We start from the raw sequence: 22698 nt of genomic DNA, 5'->3' as shown, positions 1-22698 counted from the left end.
TTTTGTGCATGTGTGTGCACGTGCAAGAGACGAAGCAGAACATTCAAGTCTAAAGTTTGTTGAAATGTCTACATTACCTGGAAATGGGACTAAGGCAATGTTTATTGCCAGCATAATGCTGACAGACTCTAAGGAAAATAAGCAGGGAAGGTGATGAACACCTTTTGATTTGATTTCAACCCTGATATCTTTCTTTCTACTTATAAAAAGTCTAGGCAACATTATTTTACTACCAAATGAGAATTCCTGCGATAAGGAAGCCTGGGAGTTGGCCTAAACACCCATAGTAAGAGGGGCCTTGCTTGCATTTAAGTATAATTAGCACTGGGGCAAACATAATGCTGCAAACCCTGAAATGATAATGATGGTTAACAGTGCAGTGGCGTGGTGTAGTGGTTAAGAGTGGTGGACTCGTAAACTGGTGAACTGGCTTCGCTTCCCCACTCCTCCACATGCAGCTGCTGTGTGACCTTGGGCTAGTCACACTTCTCTGAAGTCTCTCAGCCTCACTCACCTCACAGAGTGTTTGTTGTGGGGGAGGAAGGGAAAGGAGATTGTTAGCTGCTTTGAGACTCCTTAAGGGGAGTGAAAGGTGGGATATCAAGTCCAAACTCCTCCTCCTCCTCCTCCTCCTCCTCCTCCTCTTCTTCTTTTTCTCCTCACATCTACTCAGAAACAAGTCCTATTAAATTCAACAGGGCCTTACTCCCCAGCATGTGGCAATAGGATTACAGCCTAATGTGCCATTCCATCCTGAAGGGTCCCATAGCTTAAGTTGATAAACTGTGACTCTATCACAGACTTGCTTCAGTTATCAACACTTTCAAAACCTTTTTGTGTAGATTCTTGCAATGTCTTGTATGTAGGGCTGTTTCTGGAAGTGGTCCAGCAAGCTCAGCTGGTCCAAAACAGAGCAACAGCAGGGAGAGGATGAAATGACCATGTTGTGCTCATACTTTATCTTCTGCGCTGACTTTCAGACACAATTCAAATTGTTGGTATTAACCTCCCAAACCCTGAATGACTTACCTGTAGAATCAACATCTCACATATAGCTTTTCAAATGTCAAGACAATCCGCTGAGACTTCTCCAGCTGTTCTGGAGGTGTGACAAGAAGCTACTGGAGAGAGGGTCTTCTCAATGGTGGTGTCCATTGGTTGTAACCCTTTCAGTGTCAGGTGAAGATTTTTTCCGCGCATGCCCCAACCTTTTCAACCTTAAAATCAAGTAGTTTTAAAATACTTTGTACTAATATTCTTCACTGTTGCTGGTTTTTTATTGTCTTTATGCTGCTGCTGCTGCTTTTATTCTGGTTATAATATCATGTAATTTTATATTTGATCATTTCAGTTTTCCCATGTTAATCTCCCAGAAATATTATAAGTCAGGAAGGAAATACCCTGAAACATATGATGCAACTTTGTACCCTTTTGTGCTGTGTGCATTAGTGCAACAGAGGAGGAAGTGCAGAATATCACAAATCAATATTTGGCATTTCATGATTTATGAGTGGAGAGAACACCCCTTTTTACTGTAGATTTCCTCTTTAGGAAATTTAGTGCTTTGGCATCTTTGTATAAGGAACCCTGGGGTGCCTTCAGGCTATATCCTTAGCTCATCCTGCACAAGAAATTAAATGAAATGAAGAAAATGATTTCTCTCAGCCAGCTTGTGCTATCTGGGAAAATGGGATTTTCACTTCCCTGCTGGTATAAGAGATGAAAACAAAAGGTCGGCTAATATGAAGGCTGAAGCTGAATATATTTTCAGTCCACGTCCTTTCATGTAACAAAATGTCCTTCTGGAATTTCCACACTGTATTGACTTATCAGAATAAACAGCCCTTAGTTAAGAATGCAGAACACATGGCCCTGTTTTGATAAGCACACCCCCTGTGATTTATGCCATTCAGTTTAAACAATATGGCTAGTCATGGTTTTTCCCCTATTATTATTATTCTCTACCGAAAGACTCTGGGCAGCTTGCATTAATTTATGGAATACAATGATTGTGGGGTGGGTTTTCCTCAGTTCTTTAGCAATCACAGGTTGAAGGCAGCAACAGTATTTTCAAGAGAGCTGTATGTGGTTTGAGAGAGACATGGTGTCTCGAAGTGTACAAACATCACAAGCATTTGAATATGGCCACTTAGAAAAGCAACCATTCTTGCGAGTCTAGCGCCGAGGGCCTTCTGGCGGTTCCCTCATTGCGAGAAGCAAAGCTACAGGGAACCAGGCAGAGGGCCTTCTCGGTAGTGGCGCCCACCCTGTGGAACGCCCTTCCAGCAGATGTAAAAGCGATAAACAACTACCTGACATTCAGAAGACATCTTAAGGCAGCCCTGTTCAGGGAAGTTTTTAACGTGTGATATTTTACTGTATTTTTGGTTTTTATGGAAGCCGCCCAGAGTGGCTGGGGAAGCCCAGCCAGATGGGCGGGGTATAAATAATAAATTATTATTATTATTATTATTATTATTCAAAAGCTTACAAGCAGAGGTGAGGTGAGCAGGGTGAGCAAGGACCCAAGCTCACCTTGAATGCTTGGGATTTTACCCAAGGGAAGGTAATAGAAATGGCAATTGTTCCCTAGGGCTTGGCTGAGTGTCCTTTCACCAGGGATGGGATTGGAGCTAACAGTGCAATCTTAACCATGCCTGCTCAAAAATAAGTCCTACTGAATTCAGCGGGATTTATTCCCAAATAAATGGGATTAGAATTGCAGCTGTAACCATTTCTGTTGAGAACGGCCTTCTGAAGGTCTCAGAGGGTCTTCTACCCAGAAGAAAGTACATGCATAGCTGCTTCTCACTATGAATTCTGGGACTGGCAAATGATGCTCTGCCAAGGCCTGTGGAGCACCGGCCACTTCTGCCTTTCCTTTGCCCTCCTCCCAAGTTACTGAGCTTTGTGGGAAGAGAACACTTCCACCAAAGCTCAGCAACTTGGTGGAGGTTACTTTAGGCTTGGCACCTAAGGTTATGTACCGAAGATGCCAGGTGAGCCTCCCTGGGGAGCCATCTTAAAAAATACCTATTCTCATGTTGCCATCTTCTGGACCTCTTGTGGTGGAGGCACAAGAAAAAGGGCCTCAGAGGATGATCTCATGGTCTGAATCAGTTCATATGGCAAGTTGAGGTGGGAGGAAACATTGGCTTAAATCCTGGAGAGCTGATGACAGTCAGTGGAAGCAGTATGAATAAATAAATAAATAAATAAATAAATAAATAAATAAATAAATAAATAAAGTCCAGTGGCACCTTAGAGATCAACTAAGTTTGTTCTGGGTATAAGCTTTCGTGTGCATGCACACTTCTTCAGATACACAGTGTAGGCAGTACTAACTCATTCCCCAGCTGCCAAGTATATCTTTAACAAATGAACTATTTACAGATATGAGTTAACTCCTGGCATATGGATCAATGCCTGGATCCATGATCATTTAATGACATAATTCCCTTTCCTACTAGCTAATGCATGCTTCTCTGGATCCGGCTTCAGGAATTGTGGATCATAAGGAATCAATTATTACATGCAAACTATGGCAATTTGCCAGCTGATAAATGTTTGTCCATATTTATTCATCAGACAGAGATCAGTCATAGGTTTGTAGTTCATACAACCAACCTGGTTGAAGAACAATAAAGCAGATAATATATTTTCCATTCATGTAACTGGCATTTTAAATGTAGTTTTCTTTTAATTTACAGCCAAGAGAAGAGGAAACCTTCCTGGAGATATATTTTAAAATAAATGCTCACATTTGCCTCGGCTAGGAAGAATCAGCCACTGCTATTCTACTAACAGACATTTTAGAGGATGAATTTTGCTATGTATTTGTGTCACAAATATATTTTCAATTTACAATAACCTGTTCTCAAAACGGGGAGTGGGGAAATGTTAGGGTCCGTTTATATTTAATAGTTAGAGAAGCAACAGGGATTTGGAAGCAATTGTGCAGAAGATTTAAAATATATCACATTATTTGTGAGAGATGGAAGGACTTGAAAGGAAGGCACCTCATTGTTGCAGCATTAATGTGAACTGAAAAGTTGAAGAAGGTGGCAAGGACAGCCAGGTGTAAGAATTCCACATTTCATGCTTGCTTCACAGCAGTTTTAATAAACTGTTTTCCTTCCATGGGCTGTGTTCTTCTCTTCCTACTGTGAGAGACAATAGACATTTGGGGCTGAAATGAACACTAAGCTGCAGGTCAGCTTGTATATGCTGATTCGTGGGATTATAACAAGAACTCGTCCTGAATTTTATATTGAAATGCCCACTGAGATCTCATAAAGAACTATTTAAAGCATCCACAGTAACTTTGCAACACAAAGGTCAAATAAGAATTGCAAGCAGGGAAGCTGCTGGAGATCTGCAGCAAGATTGAAATGAAGAAGGAAAACAAGCCAGAGACAACAAGCATGTTATCAGCCTCCCCATCTACTTGGGGAGAATTGATAACAACTTTGAATGTCCCCTGCATAGGCTGTAATTCTGGAGCAGGTTTACTTTTCACAAGGCTGTGACTAACTCGAAGGTTAAACCCAAGACATTCAAAGTAAAGGGCAACTTCCTTTTTTGCCATCAGTGCAATTAACAGTTTGGATTACAGTTTGCACCTCTGACCAGGATGAATGGTTAACACCTTGGGGATATTGTAGGCCTCATTGGGTGAGGTAAATCAAAAATGCCATCATCAGCCGTAGGTTAGGTAACTTAAAACTTTAATGGTTTTACAGCAACCCCCCTTCCTTAGATGGCAATGTGAATTACAGTGGTACCTCGGGTTAAGTACTTAATTTGTTCTGGAGGTCCGTTCTTAACCTGAAACTGTTCTCAACCTGAAGCACCACTTTAGCTAATGGGGCCTCCTGCTGCCGCCGCGCCGCCGGAGCACAATTTCTGTTCTCATCCTGAAGCAAAGTTCTTAACCCAAGGTAATATTTATGGGTTAGCGGAGTCTGTAACCTGAAGCATATGTAACCTGAGGTACCACTGTACTTCTCTTACTTCAAAATGTGGGAAGGCAGTCCTGCACTTCAGGCACCTTCCTGCTCATTCTGTAAAATAGGGCACTGGAAATTTCGGGTCCCCACTTAGCTTGGAGTCTCCATAACAAAACCTGCTGGTTCATGGTAAGCCATTAACCATGGTTTACTGTGATGTGCAAACCAGCCAATTAATTGTTTCCATGTCAGAGAATCTTGGTGGAGGGTGGCAAAGAGACATAGGGTTGTATCCAGTCTCCAGGATCAAAAGAACAAATAAATAGTTCATCTGTGCATTCCTTTCTCAGATATGATGCCTCCTGATTTGGATCTATGGAATATGAACTTCATTCCTAGCCAGATTTAGAATTACAGCCTAATTGAAAAAGCAGCACTCTCATAATATCTTGACACTAAAACTGCTTGAAGCTGTTTCATCCTTCCTTTGCTGTGAACTATGATTTCTGTGGGGGAGTCCTCACGTTATGGCAAATAATATATTTTCGCTCTGTCAGTTCCATACTGTTGAAACCTTTCACCCAGTTAGATCACGTTGCCTACGGCTAAGCTATACCATAAGGAAATACTAATTACTGAAAGTAAACATTGAAATAGGTTGTCATCCATTTGCAGAGAAAGTTTAAATTCATCAAGCAATCTTTACTTGTTTTACTTTGTTCTTTTTAAATTAGGCATGGAAACATAAATCTGATGTGCGATCTCATATATTTATCATGACTGTGTCTGCCTTATGTTTATGAGCACGCTAGAATGATTATGTAATGTTGTTGGACTGTCTGCTCTCTGGAACAAGACAGATTAATTACTTTCTATCAAAAGGCTGTGATCCCAAGAACGTAAACTGAACTGAAATCAATGAAAAACACTTCTACTTACATGTGCTTAGGATTGACACAGTGATAATCAGAGTGGGCCCTCAAGATATTGTTGAACTTCACTTTCCATTATCATAGGCCATTAACATAAGACATCCTTTGCTGGAGAAAACCACATGCATGTTCTTATCCACCACTGAGTTCTAACAGTGGCCAACCAAGTAAGTGTGGGAAACTCACAAGCAGAGCATGAGCCCAAGAACACTCTTCAACTCTGTCTCTGACACTGGACATAGCACATAACCATCATGGCTGGTAGTCTGTGGTAACCTTATCCTCCATGAATTTATCTAAATCTCTTTTAAAGCCATCCAAGATGGTGGCCATTGCTACTTCTTGGGATAGTGAATTCCATAGGGTAACTATGCACTGTGTGGAGGAGAGGTACTTCCTAAATCTCCCACCCTCCAACTTCATTGGATGCCCCCAGGTTCTAGTATTGTAGAAGAAAGAGAAAAGTTTCTCCTTACATCAGTTTTCTCCACAAGATACATAATTTTATAGACCTCTCTTGCTTGCCTTTTTTTCTACACTTTTTTTTCTTACGTCCCTCCATTGTGAGAACATGGACAAATTGTCCCTCTTGCTAATCTTCCTGTGCAACTCACAGTCTCAACAGAGCACTGAGTGCATTCCAAAGCTAGCAGGCCTGACCAGCGTTTTGTGTGAATGTGCACCTTAAATAATCCTCTGCAGTGCACAGAGATCCTTAGCAAAGTATTGTGAAAGGTGTTTCCCAGGTCAGCAAACTCTGAGAACTACTACTGTAAACTACTTGCACAGGAAAACACTTCTCATAACCCTTCTTCCCCAAAATGCTGATTAAGTTAATAGTGATTTGATAAATAAATGCTTCCACGTGTAATTTGCACATGTTTACCTTTCAATTTGAGATCTGAAGTCCAAACATTGAAAGAACCAATTGTGAGAGTGGAGGCAGGGATGCTATTTTCCCCAGTACATGAGAGATCATCTGTATGTTCAGGCAAAGATGCCTAATATAGCGTCTATGGTGGACAGTATTTCAATTTTGGTCAGAATAGTTTGCCACACAGAGATTATAAATGGTTCTTAAGTATCATCTGCAGTAGTGTGTATTGCGTGGACAGGCGGAGTCCCCAGATCCCAAACGGTCCCCCCCCCCCGTCATGTGGAATAACGACTCAAGACAACGTGCTATGGGATTAAATTGGCCACAACTTTATTAAATTTCAAATGTGGGTAGACCTTAGCTCAGGCATTGGGCGTTCTCCCTCCCCAGTCCCCAGCCGGGGACCTAGGGAGCTTCAGGGTTATCCAGTGTGTGGAGGGGGATGGGCCGGCTCTGGAGAACATATGTTCAAGCAGAGATAGCCGCTCCCGTTACGCTGCCGCCGCAGGGGAGAGCACTGACGACCTTTTGGCGTACGGTCAAAGCCTCCCTTCAGAAACCCCTTTAACGGGGAACCCTGGTATCGCCACCGCAAAGAGGAAGATGGACTAAAGGATTCCGCCCAAGGCCTGATACCGCCAAAGTTGTGACGTTTTGCTACGGGAAAGGCGAAACCTGCCAATGCAGGGAAACTCCTTTCCGGCCCTTTAACAGCGACCTTAACGTAGCAGTGCCCGCATACCTGTGAAGAAAAGTTAATCTGCAAAAGAAGACATTAACTGAGGGTGGGTAGGGTAGGAGAAGCTCTGGAGCCAAGTGAGGATTCCCAGGTAAGATCCTCCCTCTATTGTGTGTGCAGGTAATCCCTCCCCTACCGGGCCTGGTCTCCTTGGCAACGCTTCCCCCAGGTGGGATTGGACAACTGACTGAGGTAGGTGGAGACCTCCAGGTATCCCACCTGAGGGAAAGCAAAGCCAAGCCTATGCTGATGGGGCCACTCCAGATCTAGGGCTGCGCGCATCCACGCAAAGGGCGCCCCCCATTTTAAGCGGGGAGCGGTCATTGTCCTTTTCTATACACCAGAGGAATCGGGCCATCAATCGCTTCTCTCTAGTGCCGACTCTTTCACTGTTACACAAGACTACATAGCTTCAAAGCAAGAGGTCTGCCCTGTTCTCTTTTTGAGGGTTTAACTTGCAGAGGCACAAAGACCATTAGCTAGCTCAGTATCTAGTCACTCATCACACGTCAGTATTCAAGGTTTACTCATAAAAATACAGTACTCTGTGCAATTGCCCTGCATCCCATCTTAGCAGGGTCAACAGGTGGGAATTGTGATGTTAATATTCCCAAACATTTATTCTGCTTGGCACAGAGAGAAGGTTCACTGCCTGTTCTGGAAGCCAGAAGCCATCACCTTGTACATGCCTAAGCTGGTGTTGGACAACTTGGTGTGAGTTCCACAGTCCCTTGTTTGTCTTAACTGACAGCATTGTTTGGTTGCTATATGACTTTTGCTCTGGCATGTATGGAGACTGCCTGCTATCACCATGGAATAGTTCTCCCTGGATTCCATGCATTTTGCTCTTGCTTTGTTGCTGCTGTTTCAAATTGTGTTTTTGGTCTTAATGTACAATGTTATTCTTGATGCTATCTGTGTAATATTTTATTACTTTTTTTGCTGTTATTCTAGAATCACAGCCTAATGCTTTCAGGATCAGTCTAAAACAAATGAGCAAGTCTACACTTGCACTTGTGTAGAGCTAGGCAAGCTTGTACCTGTGTTCAGTGTAATATGTGAACAAGTCTTTTGTGAATACAGGTAGAGACAGGATACACTTGTTAAATGTATTTATTTTTTTAACAAGATTTATATACTGCTTGATTCTTTTTTATAAAAGAAACTCTAAGCAATTTACAAAAATATAAAATAAAACATTTTATTATTATTTTATATATAGGCACCCCTGTGATGATTTAGATTTGTACAACTGGAAGCAATTCAAATAGTAGAGATAAACTCTCATGAAGTAGACAGATCATGCAATGCTATTTTGAAGTGATGAGTGATGAATAATGAAAATCATTTCTGAGATTCCAGAAGTGGAATTTATAGTCAATAATTCAAGTTAATTCACTTGTTAATTTGTGTTATTATAGGCGAATTTGATGGAAGCAATGGTGAAAGACCCTTTATCTAGCTTCTGCCAACCTAGCAGTTTAAAAAGCATACCAGTCAGGGCAAGTAGATAAATAGGTACCACTGCGGCGGAAAGGTAAATGGCGTTTCCGTGTGCTCTGGCTTCAGTCATGGTTTAGTCATGCTGGCCACATGACCCAGAAAGCTGTCTGTGGACAAACGCCGGCTCCCTTGGCCTGAAGTGAGACAAGTGCTGCAGCCCCATAGTCGCCTTTGACTGGACTTAACTGTCCAGGGGTCCTTTACCTTTTACCATACGGATTTAATGTTCAGAAAGCTGCAGACTGAAGGCTTTCTTTCTTTCTTTCTTTCTTTCTTTCTTTCTTTCTTTCTTTCTTTCTTTCTTTCTTTCTTTACAGTTCTAGTGAAAATATTGAGTTCTTTCAAATACAATCAAACCCAGTTTCATCCCAGACAGTGTAAGATGAATGGAATACCCCCACCAAACCATCCATCCTTCTTTCCCATACATTAAGTAATTTTAACACATGTGACAAGAGCTAACAGATTATTGCATGAAATCAAAAAGAATAATGTGCTAGTGACTTTTTCATGAAATATATTTGATTTGGATTCTCTTTGCCTCCTACTTTTTGTGTGGCCTGGACAAACCGCTTTGTGGAAGAAAATATAGTTGAAATAAAAGGAAAATCTGATTCCTGGTAACTTGGCTTTTGCGGCTGACACAATAACTGGCATAGAAAAATACCATAAAGTATGCCAGTGTTCAACCATAACAAATATCTGAAAAGGAATATATATATATATATATATATATTAGAGCAACAAGTTTATGGAGGGACAAGGAAAAGGAGAGAGGGATTTTTCTATTGTTATAATGCTATTTTTAAAACAATTGTCAAATATGACCTTACATTGACCCCTGGTGGCAGTGATAGGAGTAATCATCATTACAACGAATGTGCAGAGTCTGATCTGGAAGGAAGTTCCACTATGGTAAGAGGCAAGGGCATACAAAGTGGGGGGAGGAGGGGTGGGCAGCCCCAGGTGCCACTCGGGGGGGGGGGTGTTGACAAGATGGCCCCTGCCTCCCCCCAGCTGTAGAGTGGCCAAGGGCGTGCGCAGTCCGTACGGGCTGCCTCTCGCACGGCGACTGTACGGGATGCTGCACATGCGCACTCCATATGGGATGCCACACATGCGCAGTTCATACGGGCTGCCTCTTCCACGGTATCCATTTGGGCTGCCGCTTGCATGTGCGCATGTGTGGCAGCCTGTGTGGATGCTGTGAAAGCAGCAGCCCGTACAGACTGTGCATGTGTGGAGACGGTACGGGATGCCGTACATGCACACTCTGTATGGGTGCCAGAGAGGGTCCTCCGCCACTAGTAAAAGGTACAGTCATACCTTGATTTTCGAACAAATCCAGAAGTGACTGTTCTGGTTTGTGGACTATTTTTGGAAACCGGATGGCCGATAGGGCTTCCGCTGCTTCCAATTGGCTGCAGGAAGCCAGGCTTTGGTTTCTGAATGTTTTGGAAGTTGAACAGACTTCCGGAACGGATTCCATTTGGCTTCCAAGGTATGACTGTACTTGCTTCCTAGTAAGCAAACTTAGCTTTGCAGCCAAGTCTGAATTGTACCAAATAAGGGCCACTCATTGAAATAATAATAATAATAATGGTAAAAATAATGGTAACAACAATAGCAACAACAACTATTATTATTAAATTTATATACCATCCTTCATCCAAAAATCTCAGGGCAGTTCACAAGAGCTAAGCATGAAAAGATCCTCTTATATAGCAAAACAAGATGCCTGGAGTAGCTACACTTTGCTCCTCACCTCAGATCTTACATTTATAGCAGGGATAGGGAATCATTTTAGTCCAGTAGGTCAGACTGTTATATCCCTCCACCACCTTGTAGACCACGTATGACAGGTGGGTGGAGCCCCACCTGTCAATCACCTGGGACCACAAGGATGTCATGTGACCTCTTTTTTGGGGGACTACAGAGATCTTCAGAAGCCCCCTTCCGAGAGCTATTCTGTGCTGTGCTGTGAAAGGGAGTCCTGAAGGTCCAACCTTAAGCTTTTACAGAATTTGGTTGAGCCGGGGGTCAACTGGGTGTTCAACAGGCGGTAAGGGTTGTTTTTAATCTCACCCACTAATGCAGACATGTCGACTTTCACTTTTATTCTGCTGATACACAGCAATATATGCAGCTGAGGCTAGAGGATGCTTTCTATCCCATTGACTGCAGCGTGAAAACATGCACTTAACTCTGCTATAGAAATCAGTGGGACTCCAGGTGCATAACCTTGAGCCTGGAACCCATTTACAGAGTTCTGCTGGTAACAAAGCTAATATAAATACCCCCAGAGCCATTCGCTGGGAGTGTGTTTATTTCAAATGGAGAAAGCCAATTATCTATTGTACAAGAAAAATGAAAAAAAAGTCACTCTCCATTAATAGATAGATAGTAACTTGCACTATTTATTCAAGTTAAACAGCATCTTGTACGTGGATCATTTGTTTGTTTGTTTCAGTTATTGGGATAGAAGCTTACTTCTGGTATTTTTAGGAATGCTTACTCCATGTGGACAGGATCCTCTCTCTTGTTTTCAGTTTTTTGTTCAGTGGGACCAATGTGTCTCCTATCTGGGGGGCGGGGAGCCCAGCCATCACCAGCATACCAAATGTCCCAGCTCTCTCCCTTGAAATAAACTAGCATCTTAAGGTCAACTTTCACATGGCAGTCACAAACATCAAACGTTACTTTACTGCAAACTATAAAGCTGTAATGAAATAGAAAAAAGGAACCATAAAGTTCCTATGAACTTAAGCTAGAATCCAGATCTTCCTGAGTGAAGTCACTTTCCAACAGGCTGCAAGGAAACCTTCAGAAAACCAGAAAATCCTCAAGGTGTTACACCAGGCCACGTCTTGTTGGGATGAATGGAGCTTGCTCTAATGGAGTAGTCTGAGGATTGGAAGCATAGCTTTTATTTTCCTAGTTCATCCTTATTTTGGCCAGGAGTGAAGTAGCCACCTCCACAGTTTTGGCAGGAAAAGTCTCTTTACTGGAAGAACAGTCCGCCTCCTCAACTGGATTTTTGGCGAGAGATCAGGAAAAAGTAATATCTGATTTCCTTGACACTTGACTTTCCTCTTTCTTTTGAGCTTTCAAAAAGGACTGTTTTTATCCTTCAGATCTGCCAGCCCAAATAGAATAGCTCTGTGAGCTCTTTTTTATTTCTTCATTCATTCATGCAACCGACCGTTTGTGCCTGCCTTACAAATGGGAGGTATATTTTATCATGCTGAAACCTTATATCTCTGGAAGTCACTCATTGTTCTCTTGCTCGCCTTACATTTTCAGCTGAAACACACACACACACAAACACACACACACACACACCTCTCACTTTCAAATAGTAAACCAAGCCTGAATTTGATTGTTCAGGATGTCCAACATTTTTGGTAATGCCATTCCTTTTGGTGTAACTGGCCCCAAATTTCTCCTGTTACTACCACACTCATTGGCTTATTTAAGACCTAGTGTGAAGCCAATTTCACACAGTGTTCTGTAAGCCATGGCAAGATGGTAGTCAGGTTGGGATGGATAGCAAGTGATGCCACCAATCACTTACTGTCTAGTTGTCATTTTGTCACATATTTAGGGAACACGCACTATGTGTGTTCAGACCCACAAAAGGTCCCTTTCTGCATTAGCAAGTTTCTAATTTCAGGTTTTCCCCCAGAAACATCCTTCTTTTTCAAAGGAATTCGATTCTGAAACAAAGTTATAAAATGTAGGTGACAAAAAGGAAGAATATGGCATAACAATAGAAGCCCCCTCCCCCCAATTCTTAACAAGAAAAGGAGACTAAGGAAAAGCTGACTATTGAATGTAGCTGAATCATAATATATGTATCCATATTGGAATGGAGTGTTATCATAAGCTGTAATAGCTTTCACTCAGGAGATAAATGGAAACAATGGCATCATAATGTATATTTTTGTTATCCATATTTTTAGATCAAAGACCCTTTCAAGCAGTCTTGTTATTGTCATTATAAGTGTTTGAAAGGACAACGGCCAGCTCTTATCACCAACCTGCACAAATGGCATTGGGTTTAATCCAGACTCATTTGATTGGACTCAGGCCTCACTGAAAATCTTGGGACAAGTCAGTCATGAATTAAGTCTCATTGACTTCAGCGGGAACTATATTCAACTAACATAGTCTGGATCCAGCCAAATATGGTGCTGGAGAGAACCATACTACATATATCACCCATACAGTTCTTTTCTACGGACAATACTGTAGAATAACTGGATCCCCAATGTAGAAACAACTCACATGCCACTCTGAATCAATATTGGTCCTACTGAATGGAAAAGGGACGCGGATGGCGCTATGGGTAAATCCTCAGTGCCTAGGGCTTGCCGATCGCATGGTCGGCAGTTCGAATCCCCGCGGCGGGGTGAGCTCCCATCTTTCGGTCCCAGCTCCTGCCCACCTAGCAGTTTGAAAGCACCCCTAAGTGCAAGTAGATAAATAGGTACCGCTTTATAGCGGGAAGGTAAACAGTGTTTCCGTGTGCTGCGCTGGTGCTGGCTCGCCAGAGCAGCTTCGTCACGCTGGCCACGTGACCCGGAAGTGTCTTCGGACAGCGCTGGCCCCCGGCCTCTTAAGTGAGATGGGCATATAACCCTAGAGTCGGACACGACTGGCCCGTATGGGCAGGGGTACCTTTACCTTTACTGAATGGAATGGGATCTAGACTCATCAAAGTTCCATTGAAATCAATGGGTCTTGTGAGTAACATCCTGCAGGATGATATCTTAAATCAGGGGTTAGCAAACTTTTTCAGTAGGGGACTGATCCACTGTCCCTCAGACCTTGTGGGGCCCCAGACTATATTTTGAAAATAATAATGAATGAATTCCTATGCCCCACAAATAACCCAGAGATGCATTTTAAATAAAAGCACACATTCTACTCATGTAAAAACATGCTGATTCCCAGACCGTCTGTGGCCCAGATTTAGAAGGCTATTGGGCCAGATCTGGCCCCCGGGCCTTAGTTTGCATACCCATCTCTTAAATCTTCTGTAATTTAGGGTATGGAAGAGACAGAATGGCAGCCTCTAGTGGTGGCCACCTAAAATGGTCACTGTTGATTGAGAAGAAGTTTTTTTGGGAGGTGGGGAAATTACTCTTTTAGAGATGGACTGGATAACACCTTCCATTTGTGGGAGATGCAGGCACAAAAACTACCAGATGGAGGCTATTTAAAATTCCTTCCTAAGATGACTGCCTCCAGATGGCAAGCTGTTGTGTGCAGCAACATCTTCATTTATAGAAGCACTTAAATAACTAGGTACATGGATAAATGACACAAGTTTCTTCCTACTCATAGGCTCACGATCTTATTGAAAAATGAAGAATCAAAAGAGAAGAATCCTTGGACCCTAAAGACTTCTTTTATGTGTACATAGTAAACCTGTGCCTGGACAGTACCAGACGGCATGTGAGGGCATGTGAGGGCTTATATGATGAATTGGTCATCTATATGTGTGTACATGTGCACACGCGTGCATGCGCTCGCTCTCGCTCGCGCACACACACGCACGGAGTGCTCATGTTACTTTTCATAAATGCAAAATTTTATACATATTCAAACTTTTGGATGGTGTAGATAGAGTTATATGTGTAAATTAATATGGATGTGCTAATGGTTATTGTTTAATTAATGTAAACTGATGGTTTTGTTTTGTTGTTTTGCCTCTTTAAAAACAACAGCATGCGCGGGCGCACGCACAACCACATAGAAAACCAGATCTTAGACCATTTAATTACTAAATAAACATCAAGAAGGGGCAACATATTTATGTAGCTTTCATAGACTTATCCTCAGCCTTTGCTTGATAAACAGAGAAAGACTTGGTTCAAATTGCATAGTAAAAGTATTGACAAGAGGTTGCTCATTTTAATTTAACACCTTCATTTGCAGGCACATCTTAGAGTGGATTTGAATTGCCATCTTACCAACATGATTCCAACTTTGTATAAGTCAGGGGTGTCTGTTAGCCTTTTTCTTGTTTGATTTCTATATAAATAACATTGCCCAGGATCTCCAAAATCATCAGTATTTTTCTACTATAGTTTTTAATTTCTCCATATTGCTCTATGTAGATGACATGGCCGTTGTTTCTACTGCTGTAATAGGTATGAGGCATCTTCTCAAAGTCCTGGAATCATTTTGTAAGAGGGCATTTCTTACATTAAATTCTGCCAAAGCTAAGATTGTTCTGTTTGCTAAAAGACTCTGCCCACATAAGTGGAAAATAGATGATACAAATATAGAACAAGTTAAGGATTATAAATATCTGGGAATTCAGTCCAACCAGAACCATACTTGGGAAGTACATTTGGAATCCACAAGGCTCTCGTCCATACAAGTAACTAGGGAAAGGGAAAGGGAAAGGGACCCCTGACCATTAGGTCCAGTCGTGACCGACTCTGGGGTTGTGGCGCTCATCTTGCTTTATTGGCCGAGGGAGCCGGCGTACTGTTTCTGGGTCATGTGGCCAGCATGACTAAGCTGCTTCTGGCGAACCAGAGCAGTGCACGGAAACGCCGTTTACCTTCCCGCCGGAGTGGTACCTATTTATCTACTTGCACTTTGACGTGCTTTTGACTGCTAGGTTGGCAGGAGCAGGGACCGAGCAACGGGAGCTCACCCCATTGTGGGGATTTGAACTGCCGACCTTCCGATCGGCAAGTCCTAGGTTCTGTGGTTTAACCCACAATGCCACCTGTGTCCGTAACTAAGGCAATATTAAACTTTACTCATCTTTGAGGTGGTAACTCAGTACCTTTTGTACTTAAGATTTCTTTTGGGAAAGGTTATCTCATAAGTGTTGCGTGGTGCAGGAGTGTGGAATTGGGAAATGATGTTAAACTGGAGTTCGCTCTTGAATCTCCCAAATGGTACTCCCACTGTCAGGAGGAATTTTGATCTGGGTTCTTTTCCATATTGTCCAGAGTTCATGCTGCTTTGCTTCTGTGTTGGTTGAAATTACATCGTGTGGGAGACACAACATTGCCCTCCAAACGCCAAATGTTATTTGGAGCAAATTCCCAAAATTTTGTACAAAGTTGGGCCAACATATGCGAAACCCTTATAATCAGTGGCAGACACTGAACTTTCGAATTTCAGCGTTGCCCTGTGTGGTGCCAAAATTTGGCATCCTGCTGCCTCTTGCCTTCTGTTCTAAGTCATTTTTTGCAGCACCCTCTTGGCTCAGCATCCAGTGTGGGCAAACCAGTCACACACCCCTAAATCTGCCTATGCTTATAATCAAGTATGAATGGATGCTGGTACAGTTAAAAAGTGGGACCCCCTGTAACCTAGATGTCATCTCCAAACTATGCCATTTTCACCATTTTATTATTCCCTAAAATCTGTTTGTGGCTTTCCAGATTACTTTTTTGAATTATTGGTTGATGCAATGAAAGCATTTACAGCTTCAAGATTCCAGACTATGGCAGGAGCATATTTAGATGAGAAGTAGATTGTCATTTATAGGTCTATGACAAGGGGGAACAGGAAAATATTGTTTACTGCTGCCTGTGTTGGTCCCTCTGTAATTCTACTAGAAATAGATTTCTCAAAGGAGTTCTTCAGAGAGTTTCCTTCTTGAATAGTAGGGATAAAAGTTGTTATTTGCTGATGGATAGGGATAAACACATCAGACAAAATTTCATTGTACAACATGGGGGCCAGAGTTGTGGGAACCATCTATGCTGAAATATATGTCAATCCTCTTTGTATTTTTGTGATGACCAATGATTGGGGGGGGGGGTGACTGAAGCCCCATCTACACTATACTTTAAAACATCATCATATCACCTTAAAAGGTCATGGCCTTCCTCAAAGAATCCTATGCACTGTAGTTTGTTAAGGGTGTTAAGAATTGTTTGGAGACCACTATAACAGAGTTACAAACAACTGGCCTAAATTTGCAAGAGGTGGTCCTGTGGTGAAATAGTGGGGCAAAACTACTGCCCCTCTATTGCATTTCAGAGGGCTATACCTAGTTGTGGCACAAAATGCAGGTTCTTCCTTGGGTCCCCACTGCTGCTTGACACAATATTTAATCTGCCATAACACTTCTGGGATGACACTACATCGCTGTGTCAATGTGTAGTATCATTCTGATTGAATGGCCCTAGAGTGATAAAGATGCTGTGATAAAAGAACCATAAGGATGAGAGTAGGAGCCATAAAGTTGCCCGTCCAACAGTTAACAGCTGGGCAGCAGGTGAAGCAACAATACACATCGCCTGGTCACAATCCTCCCCACAACAGTGAAAAGTGTTGCATTTCTGTTTAAACTATAGTAAATATTTCTAGATCTGCATCTATACGTATAAACCAGCATATGAAGATTTATAAATGGGTCAGTGCGTCTGGCTGTTAACCGGACAGTTGGTGGCTCAAGCTGGCTCTGGGATAGCTGTGAGCAGGATTCCTGCATTCCATGGGGTTGGACTAGATGACCCTCGGGGGCCCTTCCAACTTACAATTCTGTAGTTCTGTGGGCTTCCCTTCTGTGTATGATGCATTTCCTTTTCTTTGCCATCCCACAATGGGCCCAGTGTGCACCTTGGAGCCTCCATGGTGCTTTGGACCAAGTGCAAGGTGGGTAAGTTTGGCACGCTGAAAATCCCATGTTTAATGTTTCCACATGTATTCTGGTTCTTCGGCCAGCTACTTACATTGTGCTGCTGGTTTATTATATTTTTGAGTCGTATATTTTAAAACATCCTAGCCATGATCCAGATCTTTAGTGTCACCTTTCAAAATAAATGATGTTCCATACAGGGACATACATCAAATGGCTTTCATTTCCATTTTCTGTTGATAGCACCTTGTCACACAATGCTTCTCTGTGTCTCTAGACTTAACGTAGGTTAAACTGTAAAACCTCTGTAAACATGAAGTTCAGATGTGCGCCATATGTAGAAGCCTTGTTAAACAAACTCTGTTGGGCAATAGTCTCTCCTGCACACACACACACACACAGAGCGAGAGAGAGAATGGCAAGGCAATCTTAAAACATAAGGCAGACAAAGCAAGCTTTTAGTTTGCCTTGCAAATGTGACTATGGCAACAGATTCGCTGAGGAAAGTTTATGCATTCAGTAGTAAAAACAGGATACGGGCCTTGTATGGGGCTACCTAATCACATTTCTTTCTCTCTTCAAAATGCTTATAATCTAGAAAGACATTTGTGGAAATTATATAATCCTCTTTAAATAATGGATTCAACCCAAATCAATTCTGGCTTTGTGATGCATTATTTTATGGTAAGGTCGGCAGACCTGTGGCCCTTTACATGTTACTGGTCTTTGTTCAATAATTAAAATATTTCCATGCCACACTTTGGTTCATGGTTTATGCTTATTTGTTGTTCCATGTGTTTGTTGCAATCTGTAATAATAATTTTTTACAATAAAAAAAAAATCTTAAACTGCCAAGCACACCAGTAAAAGCTGGTTGCCAAAGTATGGTTTGAAAGGCCTCTCTGAATAATATAGTTTTTAGAAGATGTCTGAAAATGAGCAGGGTGATTCCTGACACATTTCTATCGGCAAGGAGTTCCACAAGTCATGAGCTGCCACCCTAGAGGCTTGGCTCCTAGGAAAGGACAGCCAAATCTCAGGGGCATGGGGGACCATGAAAGTGGTGCATCAGGAAAACCTTGGTGATTGAGGCAGAACATATGGGCTCAGGAGGACCTTAGCAAATCTGGTGGTCTACAACTCCCCATCCTTGATTATTGGCCATGCTGGCTTGCGCTCATGGATGTTGGAATCTGACAGCATCTAGAAGTATTCCTGGCAGTGATACTGATGTAGAATAGAATGACCTTATTTCCATCAGATGAATGTTGGAGAGTGTGCGACTACAGCCATCTCCATCCACTGCTCCTTTCACCAGCGGCCCTGGGCCTTTCCTCCCCACTCACGGAGGTCAACAAAGGACCTGCCTTGTGAGAAGACCTGTCCCCACTATTTTAAAACTGGAATGGGAGAAGAGGTGCACCTCTATTAACAGGAGCCACTTATGCATCCTGCCTCAAAGAGGAAGTACCTCACCAAAAGCAAGGAGAAAGTAAGGCACATTTATGCTTAAAATTTGCATCTACTACTTTATATGTATAGCTGCAAACTTCAAAATAATGACTGTAATCTTAACAAATATGCAATACATCTCACCACAGGGGGGAAGACTGTGAACAGGTAACCTGGGTGCCTGCGTAGTCTGTTGCCCAGGTGCTAACTGAATGGGCAACACCAAGGCTCTCCCATCTTATGGTTCTACTTTAAACCAGACTTTGAACATCCTTCCAAGGAAGTACTCTTTCACTGTCCCCTGACAGCCCTTCATATAGAGGACTCTCCTCTCTAAAGTAGGACACATCACCACCCTGCCTCTTTTCTTCTCCCCGCATGTACATGTAGCACTGAAGCATAAATGAGCTGCTGGCACATCTGCATTCATAAGGTATACAATGGATCGAAGGCCTCGTGGCACCCAAATTGTTGGCTGGCACTTAGTAGAAAGACCCGCTTTACAGACTTTCCAGACTTCAAAGGCAACATTTCCAAATATGCATATGACTACTTCTGGCTACAGTCAGCTCAGTCAGAAAGCGGTATAAGGAAACTGGTAATGGGCCAAGAAAATGAATGATGGCAAAAAGGCAATGAAGGTTCCTTCAATATATATCCACACTTTCTCCATGTAAATACAGCTGGTGGCTACATCACTTGGCTCTGTTCTTGTGCTTCCCCCGGGGGTTCCTCATCCAGTGCCAAATATCTGCTTCTTTGGAAGTTTCTACATATGTGGTCACTTCTTTGACTTCTGTGTTATCAGAAGCAAGCAGAGAAATGAATGGTGATTATATCTTACCATACAAGTTAGGGTGCAAGGCTATGATCTCTGGGAGGGTGTCCTAGAGGCCATTGGATAGGTCAGATCTACCCCTCCACTGCTGTAAACGAACATTCCACTGATCAAAATCAGGAAGCTTGTTTTTTTGGTCCTGAGCTCTGGCAGGAGTCATGTGAGAGTGCAAGACCAAATAAGTGTCTTTTGGTCTGACACTGTGGCATGAACCAGCTGACTCATACCAGAGCGCCAGACAAAAAACCCCAGAATGTTATAGGATCCAATCAGAAGCTGGGATGGCTTCTGTAATTCTAGGATGTCCCACTTAGAATGGGACAGTTGAGAAGTATGGGAGTAGGAGATCTGATGTTGGAGAGCACCTGTCTCATGCACCTCCTTCAAAGTCCTGGCCCAATCAATGTCAGAGCTCCAACACGAAACAGAGCCTTTAGTGTCATTGGCCCAGTCCTGTGAAATATTCTACCAATAGAGACTCAGCAGTGACCTTCTGTGCCAGCTTTTAAAGTCCCATTGAAAACATTTCTTTTTGACTAGGCCTATGCAGGCAATTCAGAATGCATCCCTTCCACAATGGTTGATGCCCATTTAACATTTTTACGGCATTTTTTGTATGGTTCTATATTTTTACTGCTGTAAACAGCTTTGATATTTTTTTTGGCACAATAGTTTGCAGATGTTTTTATAAATAGATAACTTTTGGTAGGGCCTAAAATGGGCGTGTGCCAGGATTGTGATGGGAAGCAGTTTGGATTCTTCAGATGTGGCGTTATCCTGTGTCTCTGACGCACCCTCAACTTTGTAGAAGGACCTCTGGTGAAGCCTACCTAGTGAAGTCAGTGGGCACAAGTCCATAAATGAGATGGTGGGGGGCACTGCTGTTATTAAGAGGTCATCTACCCATGAAGATGTGACTGTATAAATAAAGCTCTCTGAAACTCATTCCAGCTTCTCTTGGTGACATTTCACAAAACAGATCTTAAATCCTATAACATCCGAGACTCTTAATTAAAGCTTATCATCATGTCTAAAAAGCTGATTCTGCCACAAGACTCCACACAGAACACAATGGCATAAAAAGCACGAACCAGGACTGCAGAACTTCCATGCACACTGGATATTTTACGCAGGATCGCAAACCTTCTGTATGTGAACCAAACCTTACGGATCATGGCAGGTATGTACACATGTACTCTGCAAATAAATAAATAAATAAATAAATAAATAAATAAATAAATCTTCATAGCTTTGCTACAAGAGACTTATTTGCATGCACATCAAACAATGTGATTGGAATAACCTGACTTTTTACAGGAAAAGCTTGAATGTTTCTGAAGTATTTATATGTTTCATAAATATTCATAGCTATTATTCACTGTTGACAAGCATTTCTTGAACTGCCTCGGCAAGAAAAATTTACATTCATTTTGAGAAGTAGCTGGAACTGATAACTGGACTGCTCGAGAACTTCTAGAAAAATGAAATATGATCCTTTAAAAAACACATACACCTCTGTGATGATTGCCCCAGGAATGACATCCATGGAGGACAACGAGATTACAGTCTTCAAACCGTAATGAGAATGGCTTATGTTTGCTATTCCTCATGCACGCTGCAAACCTGTCACGAAAATGGATTGCCTCGGTTTGGTACTATTTTCTGTTCTTGTCATGATAATAAGACATCAGAAGTTTAATGTTCAATATAGCCTGTGAAATACAATAGTATATAAAGATGTGTGGATATTAAAATGCTTGCAAGAGCAACCTCTAGCCTTTATACCAGTGTACCAGTAGCCAAGCTGTAAAATGATCACGAGGACTCCAGCTTATTACCTTTCTCTCTGTGAGATTTATTTTGTGGCCTTAAAGAAGGTGCACAAGCCAGGTAAGATGGAAGAAACTTCCACGTTTGCTGGGTTGCATCTCTATTGAAAGCAACAGGCACAGAGTTCACCTGACCCAAAAGTAATAGAACAAAGCTCTTCCTGTAACTCTTTCCATAGAGCAGGAACAGGGTGGCTCACCAGATCAGATGTTGCTTGACTCCATCTCCCATTTTCCCTGAACTTTAGCCATGGTGGCCAAAGCTGGTTGAACCACAACAACATCTCGAGTGCCACCTTTGCCACAGAACTTATTAGTGCATGAGCTCGGAATCCCCAATTCACTACTTCTTACCCAGACACTATTCAGGACTTCATTAGTGGGATTTCTGCGTTTCCACTGTTGCAATGAACATGAGCTCCATTGTCTATAGCTATACAGTCTCTGTCACTGTGCCAGAGTAACTTAGTTTCTCAGTGCACAATTCAGCAAGCAATCGTAGAAGATAATCCAGAGGAAATCCAAGTCTCCAAGAGGCAACTATTGCACGTACAGTTAAAAGTTTATGGCTGAATTCAGATTTTTTAATTGTCATGAATGAGCCAGCTTCCAGGGAAGGTTTGCAGCCAGCTCCCAGGGAAAGCTTGCTGCCAACTGAAAGCAGCCAAGAACAGAGAGGGTTAACGGCCATGCAGGATAAGCATTGACTAGTGCCAACACCCCCACCCCTTGGAATGCTGGCTGATAAGGGAATGGTGGGGAGCAAGCTAGAATGCAGTCAAAACTTGCCAGAAGCACAAACAGGCGGGAAAGAGTTAAGAGACAGCCTCTCAAAGAATGGGGAAGAAGAGGGAGCTGATCCACTCAGCCTGAGGTCTCGACGAATGGAAGGCTGCAAGATAGGAAGCAAAACAAAAGGTGTATGAAGCAAAAGTTCAGTTGCTTCTGGTCATGCCAGA

The sequence above is a fragment of the Podarcis melisellensis genome, assembly GCF_964234715.1.
Source record: "Podarcis melisellensis genome assembly, chromosome: 7".
NCBI lineage: Eukaryota > Metazoa > Chordata > Lepidosauria > Squamata > Lacertidae > Podarcis > Podarcis melisellensis.
The sequence above is the reverse complement of the archived record's forward strand: the minus strand, read 5'-3'. Positions refer to the sequence as shown.